The 13390-nt window shown below is 46.1% G+C and overlaps 1 protein-coding gene across 11 annotated transcripts in view; it reads left to right on the forward strand.

Moving 5' to 3' along the window:
* The window catches only part of SAMD4A (sterile alpha motif domain containing 4A), a 221379-nt gene that overhangs the window by 137344 nt on the left and 70645 nt on the right, over nt 1-13390 (forward strand). The gene's annotated exons all lie outside the window — the stretch shown is intronic.

The following is a 13390-nucleotide window of genomic DNA, read 5'->3' on the forward strand; positions in this document are numbered from 1 at the left end:
GTTACGGGGGCTGGCATGCCTTTTACCCTAATGAAGGGCAATCTGTACACAGAGACCTTCCATAAGACACATTACAAGGAATTGTTGTGTCTTCGTATAGTGGGTACCAGGGTTTTGCAAAGACAGTCCAGTTAGTTTTTTTCAAAACCAGGTTTCTATCTCAGTTTTAATGGGATCAGCAAATCAGACAGTTGCCCTCCTCTCCCTGCCTCCTGCGATACCTTTTCCTTGCTCCCCTGCCTACCTTCAACCTTCACCACCTCCTGCTTCCAGTGCTCTTGCTTTCTAGCACTGATGGACACCTCCATCTCCACTTCCCATGCCTCAAAATGATCCCAGGGCCCAACTGAGTGCTGGCCTTCATATTCAAGGCCGTGTTCCCTATTGCTACGTGAGCATCAGTGCCTGTACTGTTAATGGAGAAGGTGACATCCTTCCCCAAACACCCCTGCTCCCATAATAGGAAGCTTCAACTCATCCTTCCCCCCCCCAACTCCTTTAACCCATCCATCTCCACATGCACTTGGACAAGCCCACCCTCTCTCATCCCCTGATTGTACAAATATCTCTCACACACGTCTCCAGGCCTTCGCTGGGGAGCAGATTTAGAAAGTGTTCCAGGTCATCCCTTTTGATGACTCTGAACACACTAATTGTACAAAATGTAGAGGTAGCTTTCTGGAGGGAAAGCGGCTTGCAGTAAAGAAACTTACTTGTCTGTCAGCCTGTGGAAATCCACAATGAAAAGTTCTGAGAGCATTAGAATGGTTATTAAAGACTTTGTGGTCTCTGTGGATAGAAAATCCATGCGTAAACAATAAGAGTATAGCAGTAGGCGTATGCCACCAAGCACTTGACTAGGATGATGATGGTGATTGTGAAATGCTGTGGGAGATTAAGGAGGCTACAAAGGCAGAGAACTCAATAATATTGCAAGATTTCAGCTATCTGCATATTGTCTGGGTGTGTGTCACATCAGGAAGGGATGCAGAAAGAAAATTTCTAGACACTGAGTAAATGCTTCTTGGAGCTCCTTGCCCTGGAGCCCACAAGGAGAGAAGCAATTCTTGATTTAGTTCTAAGCAGAACATAGGATCTGGTCCAAGAGATGACTATAGCTGAATCGCTTGGTAATAGTGACCACAATGTAATTAAAAGAAACCCACCACAGTAGCGTTTAACTTCAGAAAGGGGAACTACATAAAAATGAAGAAGCTAGTTAAAAAGAAAAGGAACAGTCACAAGGGTGAAATGCCTGCAAACCGCATGGAGACTATTTAAAAACATCATAATAGAGGCTCAGACTAAATGTATACCCCAATTTAAAAAACAAACAGTAAGAGGACCAAAAAAATGCCACTGTGGCTAAACAGCAGAGTAAAAGAGGTGGCTAGAGGCAAAAAGGCATCCTTTCAAAACTGGAAAACAAATCCTAGTGAGGAGAAATGAGAATAAATTCTGGCAAGTCAAGTGTAAAAGTGTAACAAGGCAGGCCAAGAAAGAATTTGCAGAGCAACTAGCAAAAGATACAATAAATAATAGCACATTTATTTAAAAGTACATCAAAAGCAAGAAACCTGCCAAACAGGGGCCACTGAATGACTAAGATGCTCAAGGAAATTGAGGCTGTTGCGGAGAAGCTAAATGAATTATTTTCATTGGTCTTCTCTGCAGGGGATATAGGGGAGATCCCTGCACCCAAGCTATCCCTTTTAGGTGACAGCTCTGAGGAACTGTCCCAGATTGAGGTGTCAATAGAGGAGGTTTTGGAACAAATTGTTGAATTAAACAGTAATAAGTCACCAGGACTAGATGGTATCACCCAAGAGTTCTGAACAAACTCAAATATGAAATTGCAGAACGACTAACTGTGATATGTAACCTGTCACTTAAATCAGCCTTTGAGCCAGATGACTGGAGGGTGTCTAATATAACACCTATTTTTTAAAAAATGCTCAAAAGGTGATCCTGCTAATTTCAGAACCAGGCAGATTGGTTGAAACTAATAGTAAAGTACAGAATTATCAGACACATAGATAAAATATGTTGGGGATGAGTCAACGCGGCTTTTGTAAAAGGAAGTCAAGCCTCACCAATCTATTAGAATTCTTTGAGGGGGCCATCAAGCATGTGGGCAAGAGTGATCCAGTGGATATACACCTCGACCCCAATATAACGTGACCCGAAATAACACGAATTCGGATATCATGCGGTAAAGCAGAGCTCCGGGGAGCGGGGCTGCTCACTCTGGCGGATCAAAGCAAGTTCGATATAACACGGTTTCACCTATAAGAAGAATTTTTGGCTCCCGAGGACAGCGTTATATCGGGTAGAGGTGTAGTGTACTTGGACTTTCAGAAAGCCTTTGACAAGGTCCCTCACCAATGGCACTTAAGCAAACTAAGCAGTCGCGGGACAAGAGGGAAGGTCCTCTCATGGGTCAATAACTGGGTGAAAGAAAGGCTATTCTTTCTCTCCTTAGTTCTTGTAACTAGTGCCCTCTTTCAGGTGGAATTTCAAATCCCCAATGATTGTAATGAATTACCGTTATTACGTGCATTGCTAAAGTGCCCATCCCATGGGGTGTAGGCGTTCTTATGTATATTTGGCTGGTGCATAGAATGCCATGTGGCAGGAACATTGCGCTCTCCTGCTGCACAGATTCTTTGCTGAAGGATCAGACCCCAAGTGCTCCAGGCATGATGTATGTTGAGATTCCTATCCAACTTCCCCACTTTGCTGCATCTTCAGCTAGTGCAGAAATGAAATGGCTCTTGCTGAAAGTCCCTGCTGTGCAGAAAATTCTATTAGGTTGTTTCACAGACTAGTCACCCAAGAGGTTTTCATTAGGCCCTGGTGGGAAGGTGAGTGAGAGGCTGATCGTGAAAATAGCCGTGCGAAGGATCCAGTTGCCTAGCCAGTGCTTCCTAAGTTAATAATGACCACAGCCAGTTTCACTTTTGCCACACTAGCTTCCTAATGGTCCTGAATGTTACTGCAGCCCTTCTCTGAGGTACTGTCTTTGCATTGAGGCCTATATTGAATGAAGGATTTAAACTAGCCACTACAAAATATATGTTCATTACACCTCTGCGCTGAGCTAGCAAGCACTGGTCACATCCCCCCGGTATCCATGGTATTACACCAACATGTCTAACCAGTCTCTGGTGATGAAGATGACCCTGTAGATTTTTAAATGCATGAGAGATTTAAAGGAGAGGGGGAGTGTCTACAGTGCATGGAGAGGAAGTGCCATGTTGACAGGCAGATGTGCATTTTATTCTCTCTTTAGCAAAAGAATGAGGCATATTCATAGACTCATAGACTCTAGGACTGGAAGGGACCTCGAGAGGTCATCGAGTCCAGTCCCCTGCCCTCATGGCAGGACCAAATACTGTCTAGACCATCCCTAATAGATATTTATCTAACCTACTCTTAAATATCTCCAGAGATGGAGATTCCACAACTTCCCTAGGCAATCTGTTCCAGTGTTTAACTACCCTGACAGTTAGGAACTTTTTCCTAATGTCCAACCTGAATCTCCCTTGCTGCAGTTTAAGTCCATTGCTTCTTGTTCTATCATTGGAGGCTAAGGTGAACAAGTTTTCTCCCTCCTCCTTATGACACCCTTTTAGATATCTGAAAACTGCTATCATGTCCCTTCTCAGTCTTCTCTTTTCCAAACTAAACAAACCCAATTCCTTCAGCCTTCCTTCATAGGTCATGTTCTCAAGACCTTTAATCATTCTTGTTGCTCTTCTCTGGACCCTCTCCAATTTCTCCACATCTTTCTTGAAATGCGGTGCCCAGAACTGGACACAATACTCCAGTTGAGGCCTAACTAGCGCAGAGTAAAGCGGAAGAATGACTTCTCGTGTCTTGTTTACAACACACCTGTTAATGCATCCCAGAATCACGTTTGCTTTTTTTGCAAAGTATCACACTGTTGACTCATATTAAGCTTGTGGTCCGCTATGACCCCTAGATCTCTTTCTGCCATACTCCTTCCTAGACAGTCTCTTCCCATTCTGTATGTGTGAAACTGATTGTTCCTTCCTAAGTGGAGCACTTTGCATTTGTCTTTATTGAACTTCATCCTGTTTACTTCAGACCATTTCTGCAATTTGTCCAGATCGTTTTGAATTTTGACCCTGTCCTCCAAAGCAGTTGCAATCCCTCCCAGTTTGGTATCGTCTGCAAACTTAATAAGCGTACTTTCTATGCCAACATCTAAATCGTTGATGAAGATATTGAACAGAGCCGGTCCCAAAACAGACCCCTGCGGAACCCCACTTGTTATACCTTTCCAGCAGGATTGGGAGCCATTAATAACTACTCTCTGTGCCTGTCCTCTGTGGAGGTGCACAAAAATGTGTAAGGGGGAGCTTTTCTCCACTAGGCGCATCCCGGGGACCAGGCACAGTTTCAGTCCCTGCCGTTTCCTGATCCCAGAGACTAAACCCTGCTAGCTTCCGCCAGGGTGTGAGCCACCCCAAAGTGGGAGGGAGACTATAGGGTCTTCCCTCCCCCCGACTGACCCGCAGGGAGTGCCTTCTGCACCCTCCTTAGGTGTGGCACAGTGAGCATACTTCCCTGTATGGGCAAGCTCCAGAAAGGATAATGCCTCTGCCGACACGGTGCATGCACCGTCTGGCCCAGTGTGTGCAGGTTTGGAATGACGCTGGATGAGATTGCATTGCCAGCACTCGCTATTTGATCACGAATCTCGCAATATTTGTCATTCTTCTTAAATACCCAGCTCCCAGAATCTCAGCTTTGCTTTGAAATTGCTTTGCTGAGCATGGGAGAATCTCAGCTTTCGTTAAATAAAAGCGAATTCCTAGCCTTCCTGGTTGTGCTGGAAAGCGGGCAGACATGACCGGGCCAGCTGGCAGATGTGTGCTGGAAAGGCTCAGAACAAAAAGGCTAATAAAAAGATCCCTAAATTTATTACTGGTTTTAAAAATCTTGTGATTTTGAGGGGGCCCTGACTCATGGTTCTTAAATGCTTTGTGTTGGCAATGCTGAAATTATAAGAGGTATGTTCACACAGTGCTTTGGTCCTGTAAGCGAGCGCTTCATTGCTCAGGGTACAAATTCGCTGGAGACCACCTTTTCACACACCAGTGCCCTTTTATTTCCCAGTATTTTCCCACCACCACGTATATACAGCTATATACAATGCAATACCAGTCAGGTAGCCCCATAGGGAACAGCTTGCTCTTACAGCAGCTGGGAGCAACAGGCCCTCAGTCCTCACTTTCCTGTTCCTCTCCTCCTACCTCCTTCCTGCTAGCAGAAAGCAGGCTCCCAGGTGATTGATCTCAGGCTCCTTTAATGAGCCGCATCCAGCCAGCTCCAGCCAGTTCCCCTATGCTAGCAGGTTCTGAGCTAACAGGGGCTGGTTCCGTGCCTCTGAAGCCAGCACCCTGTTACAGGTCCCTTATGTTATGGGCTGAAAATGGGGTAGGTATGACACGGGGGACAAGTTTAGTCTCTGGGAGAAAAGGGAGAAGAGCTTGCTGTAGATGCCCTCTCTGAGTAGCTGAAGAGGAACCGACAGACTGGGGGCATTGGTCATCTGGTTTGAAAGGCAGTTGCTTCAAAGTCTGCTAAGGAAGAAGAGCCCTGAGACCGGAGTGATGATCAGGATATTTACCTAAGGGAAAACAGACATGAATAAGGCAAAACTAGGTTGGCAGAGAAGAAGCTTCTGAGAAGATGGTTACAACATTCTATCTGCAGCAGGTGAATCATTGCAGGCGGAGATACCCGGCAAGAAGTTTTAAGTTCTTCTTCAAATGATTGCTCGTGTCCATTCCATATTAGGTGTGTGTGCTCGCCGCATGCACTGGTGCTGGAAATTTTCCCCTCAGCAGTATCCGTAGGGGACCGGCTCTGAAGCCCCCTAGAGTGGCGCCCGCATGGCTCCCCCCACCCTCAGTTCCTTCTTGCCACCAGCGATGGTTCTGGAACATCTGCTGCTTCGGCTAGTGTTGTTTCGTGTCCTGTTCTTGTGAACTTTGAAAACCTGTAATATAGTTGTATATAGTTAGTAGTGTCTTAGTCACCCTTAGCAGTAGTTCTCAACTTTTCATTGTCCCAAATGGGACTCAGCCTGGGGGCAGGGCATGCCCCGGTGCCCAGGCTTTAAGCCCTGCGATCGCTGCAAATGGCCTATCCCCATCAGTGATCCACAGACCACATAAGGTGCTTAAGCAAAGGGCACATAAGTGTCAAGTGCCGTATCTGCAAGTCCTTCAAACCTAGGATGAAGAAGGAGCGGGATATCCATTTGAAAGTGCTTCTAATGGAGTCGGCCCTCACTCCAGCACTGGAGCTTCGGTTGACTCCGTACTGAGCACTGTGGCCTCTGTGCACAGTCCTCCGCCGGTGCTGGCCACGAGCTGGCACCAGTTCCCCTCCACAGTTCTGGTGAAGAAGCTGAAAAAGACTGGGAGGGGAAGATCTCCTACCTCCCATAAGGGACAGGAGAGGGCTGGGGATGAACCACAACCCGTGCCGGGCAGCTCAACGCCCCCTTTAGGAAGTCGGGCCCCATCTCAAGTTGAGTGGGGCAGCCCATCCCATGCTTTGCCTGCAACCTTGGATAGTGGTGCCGGCCCTAGCCAGCTTCAGGTGCTGTTGACGCCCGAAGCTCTTTGAGTGGCTCAAGAGATCCTGACTTTCCCAGTGCCGCCCTCACCAGCTCCTGCGGTACCTCGGTCTTGGGGGAAACCCACGTTGGGACCTATACATGTGTCCCTGCCTCAGAGATACCGATCCCCAGCGAGAGTTACATCCAGCCAGCGTTCACCCCCCAAAGCTATCACGCCTCAGGACTGGACAGATAGGCTCAGTGGAGCCCTCTTCAGTCCCCGCACTGGGGGCATCGATTGAGGGACTTGAGGTGTATCTCGCTGGTAGATTGGCACAGACCCTTGGGGCACCTGCCACCTGGCAACAACTCTGGGACCTGCCCCGACTGTCTCCAAGGGCCCAGTACTGATCACAGGACTAACTGGACACCAGGGACCGCCAGTCACTAAGCCATAATCACCTGCAAGGAGGTCGCCCTACTCAGGGCGATCCTCTCAACAGCTGGTCCGTATTAGCTCCCATCCCATTTGACGTCCCAGTATCAGTCGAGTAGCACGAGGCACGGATCACCAGGTGTCTGATGCAGGGCCACTGAACGCTGTCTGTCCCCAAGAGCCCGACCAAGACAGTCTCGTTCGAGTGGTCGCTCCAAACAGAGGTAGCCTGCATGGTCTTCCAAAGGTGGGGAACTCCCCAAGTGGACCAGGCAGAACAGGAAATGCCACCAGTTTTGTTCTCGAAAGGGTCTGAGCAAGGTCTCCCTCCCCGATGCCTTCCTTCTGTCGTGGTCATGGAGCCTGATGCACGCATTTCCTTCCCTCCATTCATCAGCAGGGCCCTGGCAAAGATCAAGAGAGACCTGGTGCAGGTTGTCGTGCTTGCCCCGGCGTGGGTTCACCAGCATTGGTTCAGCACGCTCATGAGGCTGTCAGTGGCCTTTCCCTGACCCCTACCCAGCTGACCAGACCTGCTGTCGCAGGACCACAGTTGGCTCTTACACCCCAACCTTGGGTCCCTCCACCTCTCGGAATGGATGCTGCATGGCTGAACCCAGAGGAGTGGATGCAAGGAGTCCAACAGGCCCTCCTGGAAAGTAGGAAGCCCTGACTTACCTGGCCTAGTGGACAATGTTTTCCCTATGGGCATCTGAACGGGGCATCTCTCCCTCGGGTTCCGCCATACAGGCTGTCCTGGACTACTTGCTCCATTTGAGGAACCAGGGCCTGGCATGCTCTTCCATTAGAGCTCATCTTGTGGCCCTCTCTGCTTTTCACCCGCCAATCCAAGGACAGATGGTGTTCTCCCATGGCGTGACAGTCAGATTCTTGAGAGGGCTGGAGAGACTCTTCCCACAGGTGTGGGCTCCTGTCCTGCAGTGGGATCTTAACTTGGTCCTCTCTAGGCTCACTGGCCTACCCTTTGAATTACTGGGGTCCTGCTCCCTTTCCCATCTGTCATGGAAGGTCACATTCCTGGTGGCAGTGACATCAGTGAGACAGGTCTCAGAAATTAAAGCCTTGATCTCAGAACCACCATACACTGTCTTCTACAAAGATACGGTTCAGTTGCTGCCAAAGGTGATCTACACCTTCCATATGAACCAGGACATCTTCCTCCCGATGTTCTCTCCCAAACCGCACAAGACCAGTGAGGAGAGGCGTCTTCATGTCCTGGATATCCGGCAGGCCTTGGCTTTTTACTTAGAACGTACCAACCCTTTCCATAAATCAACTCAACTCTTCATCGCTCCAGCACATAGGATGAACAGTCCTCATAGAGGATTTCCAATTGGATCACCTTGTGCATAAGGACCTATTACACCTGGCAATGATTCCAGGGGCATATTCAGGGGGGCACCAGAGCCAGTCCCCTACAGATACTGCTGAGGGGAAAACTTCTGGCACCGGTGCATGTGGCGAGCAAACACACCCACAATGGAATAGACATGAGCAACGCATCTCAAAGAACACCAATTACGGAAAAGGTAACTGTCTTTTCTAAAGTACTCAGCCCTCTTTTCAAAAGAAACCATTAAACGATTTGGTGCAAAGACTTGTTCCTTCTGTTATGTTTGCACAGAGCCTAGCTCAGATCCTGATCAGGACCTTTAAGTGTTGCCACAATGCATAGAAATAAACAAGGAGAGAATTATAAATAATTCCTCCATTTTCTGAAACGCTGAGACTTTTTTTGAAGTCACACAGAATGCAAAAAAGCATCTAACTCCACAGACCATCCCAGATGATTTAGCAGAAGCCTGTTTTGCTGGATGGATCTGGCAGGGTTGGATTCCTCAGAATTGTTCTTCATCCTTGGTTTTTGTTGCGAAGCCCCCATACTGTCTTTCTTTCCCTGCTAACCTTTCCTATTCCATTTGTCTTTGCTCCCTCCTCCTAGTTCACCTCTGCACTGCTGTGGCTTGCCTCTCCTTTACATCAACGCTCCCTCACATAATTTTCCTGCACAAACACCCTTCTCCCAGGCGAGCTACTTCCTGGCACATTACAATGACTTCTTTTTGCATCGCCAGAGCCCTCACGCCTGCCATCAAACTGCTCTGATTCCACTGAAAGATTTATAGAGTCTGTATTCATGGAACTTTTTCACGGAGTTTAATGCCAGGGGCAAGTGTACAGGTTTATGAAGCCAAGTGGGTTTGCAATGTATCTAAATGTTCCCTCAGCCCAGCTCCAACCTTCAGTGTTACGCTTTAACTTTGATAAACATTTTCAGTGATGGCTGCACTGGTTTACTGATATCCTGTGTAACGCTGAGCTCTAGCTATGGTCCTGTGTTTTTATTCCAGTGTATCTATATAACCACATGTTCCATTGAGGAAGCACATCGTATTCCGTGCAGAGAACCGCTGGAAGGGCAGCGGCAGCCAGTCACTTTCCGCTAGCATATTGCACTGGATCACACATGAGAATTGCAGTGTTGTAAGGTGCTGACATTCAAGCCGAGTTGAGGTGGCAAAGTCTGCTGATGTTTTTTGACAGCAACATGTTCTGACAATTTGCAGGCACAGCTGGAAACAACCCAATTGTACTTCATACGCTCGTCCATAACCTTCCTTAATACAATATTTGCTTGGACATGAAGCACCGTTAAGTCCACAAACAGATGCTAAAAAATAAACATGGCTAGTCAGCCTTTGTCCCAGCCCCTCGATTCAATCAATATGCCCATTAATCTTCTATTCCAAAGCAAATCCCTCAAATACTTAGTGTTTGTTTAGTTTTGTTTTTTTTTAAAGTTCCCGTTTTATCCGTAATAGCTTCTGTCCTGCTGGTAGTCTAAACAGTGTGTTCCAGGGCACAGACTTCAGCATGCCGTCTCTACAAAGGTACTGCTTGTTTCTGATGTCAAATCTGGTCAAAGTCTTTCTCCATGGAGTGGTGATCTCACTCTAGGGATACTTACTCTGGTGCCGTGGCATATTATTATTAAACACTGCTATGTTTCAGGTTTTAAATATGATCAATTGATGTCGATTAAAGAATCCCCTTTGTGGTGTTCCAATATTGTATACTTCCCCATGATTCAATCTGGACCCAGAGTGACACACTGAGATCAGATTCTGCCCTCTTGAGTGGCTCAGCAGGCTTCGGAACGTCACACCGCTCTCTTGCACTACTGTTGCTGTCTTATGTGATCACAGAGTTGAGAAAATGGCCAGTAATGGGTATTACATATATTAGTACAAAAACTAGGGACCGAATTCTGTTCTCCATTCCAACAGGTGTAAATCTAGATTAACTCTATTTAATGGAGTTACTCTAGGTTTGCACCAATGTAAATGCTATGAGAATCCAATCCAATGTTAACAGCCAGTCCCAACAGTCTGGCAGTGGTCAATCCATGCTGTCTGTGGGAAGGATAGTAGGTGACAGTTTTTCCTTTGTACTTAACTTACAGTGTCCCATTAATAGATGCATCTGTTTCTATGGCTGGAGAACAGGCGTGGACATTAGACAAAACTTCCAGTAGGCCCCAGGGAAGGAAGAAACAAAGGGCCCTTGACTGTGGATAGAACGCTGGGAGCTCTTTATAGATTTGCTACAGTCACTGTTGTTTCAGGCTATCAGAATGTCACCGCCTGGCTCCCAGACTGTGCAGATTCCCTACGGTCCTTGGCGTGTGACAGGATGCCATGCAGCAAACCCGCCCCTTTGAAAAAGCGACTGAAAAATTATGAAGTCCATATTTAATCAGGAAAAACTCCCATTGACTTTGGCCAGAGGGTCACCTGGGTAAAGACTGAATACAATTGAATGAAGAACATTGATCTGGCCTGGGGACTGAATAGCAATTTTAGGGAAAAGTGATGCCAAAGGGAAATTGAAGAGTCGGAGGAAGAGAGAACAAAGCATAAGGAAGGGTAGTCCATATAGGACTCTTAAAGGTACAGTAGTTCAAGGCACTGCTGTGTTTTCAGGATCATTGATATCATCAATTTTGTGTCCCAGTACAATCGGACAGTTATGATCTCGGATTATTCTTCTCAGCAGTCCAGAAATGGAGATCATGAGCTGTACTCTTCTCAGCTACACCAGTGCACACCCACTGGGTCTGATTGTGGTCTCACGCTGGTGTAAATGAGAGTAGAATCTGGTTCATTAACTTCAGTGGAGTTACTCCAGATTGACCCCAGTGTAGCCGAGAGCAAAATCTGGCTCTGTGTTTTCTCACAGTCTCCCAGTTTCCTTACAAGACTATAAAGAGTCTGTTGTTTTAAAAATTTCAGTTATCGCATGTCAAATGCCAGACCACGGAAGACATTTAGGTCTTGTCTTATCCTTCAGTTCTTACCTGAGCTTGCAAGTTAACCAGTTAATGATATGTTTGACTCTAAGCATGCTTTCTGTCTGCACACAACATGTTAATGCTTGGTTAGTAACCATGGCACCTTCCAGATGTCATTCCTACAGGGCTAGTACATGGTTGACTTCCTCTACACAGATCACAATGCTGTTATTTTGCAGTGTAGACAGGAGTGTACCCTTTCCCGTTAATGTCTCTGTAACTGGTTTGATTGATTCTCCTTCCTCCCAGCTCTCTGTGCAATAAAATACCCCAGAGCGCATTGCCCCATGTGTGGCTGTGGCTGATGCCATTCTGTGTGCATGTCCCTATCCCACACTGAGGCATTATGGGGTAGATGCCCAGTTTTTCCCAGAATGCACAGGTTCAGACACAGGCAGGATGATTGATGTGGGTTGGAAACTCATTCGACACATGGTTCATTATGGAAAAAAATGACAGTATAGACCCAGCCATGGTTGTTGCGGCTGAGTCAGAGGATAATTATAAAATGACCTGGTTACAAAATCACGGTTGCATTTGCAGTGTAAATGGAGCTTTAAAAAAAATTCCAACATGAAGCAATGAAAACTAAAGATCCTTTCTGCATAAAGCAAAGGGGCAGTTGTGAAGAGCTGCCTATTCTCAATGTGATTGTTACTCTGCCAGCCTTCACGAAGACAAACTATCTGTAATTTACACGCTCTGTTCTTGTACCTACACAAACCCAATTCCTTTTAAAGTTATTAATGCATCATTAAATATTTTGCTGTGCAGCTGGCAATGGAATGAGCAGAGTCTTTTAAAAACTCAATTTAATAAAACCAGTGCAAACCTTTGACTCCTCGCTCAAGATGAATGACGGAGGTAAGAAATGAAAGTTCCAGACCAATAGTTTATTACATTCGGGCACTCACTTTTTTTGCCAATGTAATTGGTTCCACCTGAAAATGATCTTGCTACATAAGAGTTTTCATTTGTCAACTGGAAATATCGTACAGTTTAACTCCATATTCACTGTTAAGAAGCAAATTTATTCTAAACCCTTTGCCTTCAGGAGAAAGGGTGAGTAACACCCTAGACTGACACTGAAGAGTTAGGGGTTCTGTTCCCACCTCTGTCAGACACTTCCTGTTGCTCAGTGCCCTACTCCCAATATATAATATAGGAATAATTTTGCCTCCTTCGTCTTTTTGGGGAAGGATTTTTCACAAGTGCTTATTGTTGGCCTCACTTTGCTCCCACTGAAATCAGTGTTAAAATAAGCAGTGGGCTGTAAGCTCGGAGGAGCAGGGACTGTCTCACTTTGTGTATGTGCAGCCCCTGGCGCTGTGGGGCCTCTAGACGTTACTGTAATGAGAATAATAATTTACTCCCAAATGCTCTAATTAAAGTAAAGGTCTGCCAGCCTCACTCACAATGAGTAGTGCCTGGCCATGCAAGAAGTCTGTTTGGTTTATTAAGGAGGGCATAAATATGAGGATAAATGCAAAAAGACTCTTCCATGCAACCAGGCTGAGAAACCAAACTCTGAACTCAGTAAATTCCTAAAGTTGTGGCCTCTCCTACAGTGTTAACTTTGCACACCACACAACCTATAATATTAAATGAGCAGCATTCATAACATAAACAATAATACATCCAAGTTTATATTGGCATCACCAGAGGTGCTCAGGGGAGTCCACTGCATCTCTGCCCCTGCCCTCAGATCAGTTCTATTTAAGGTGGATTGACTTAAAACAAAGTAATTTAAATCACCAATTAAAACCAGCAAGCCAGAAACCTCCATTTAAATCATGGATTCTAATCATGTTTTGTGTTTGTTGTACTTTTTTATTTTCCTAAAGAAAAGTTGGTCTGATTGGTTGGTAACCATTAAAACATGTTGAATTGCAGCTAAACATAGCCTTAACACTAAATGTGGTGCTTCTTTTGGCTATCCAGGAGCATATGCTATGTCCTGTACACATTTATTTAATCAATTATG

This window comes from Gopherus evgoodei, chromosome 4, assembly GCF_007399415.2.
Source record: "Gopherus evgoodei ecotype Sinaloan lineage chromosome 4, rGopEvg1_v1.p, whole genome shotgun sequence".
Lineage (NCBI taxonomy): Eukaryota > Metazoa > Chordata > Testudines > Testudinidae > Gopherus > Gopherus evgoodei.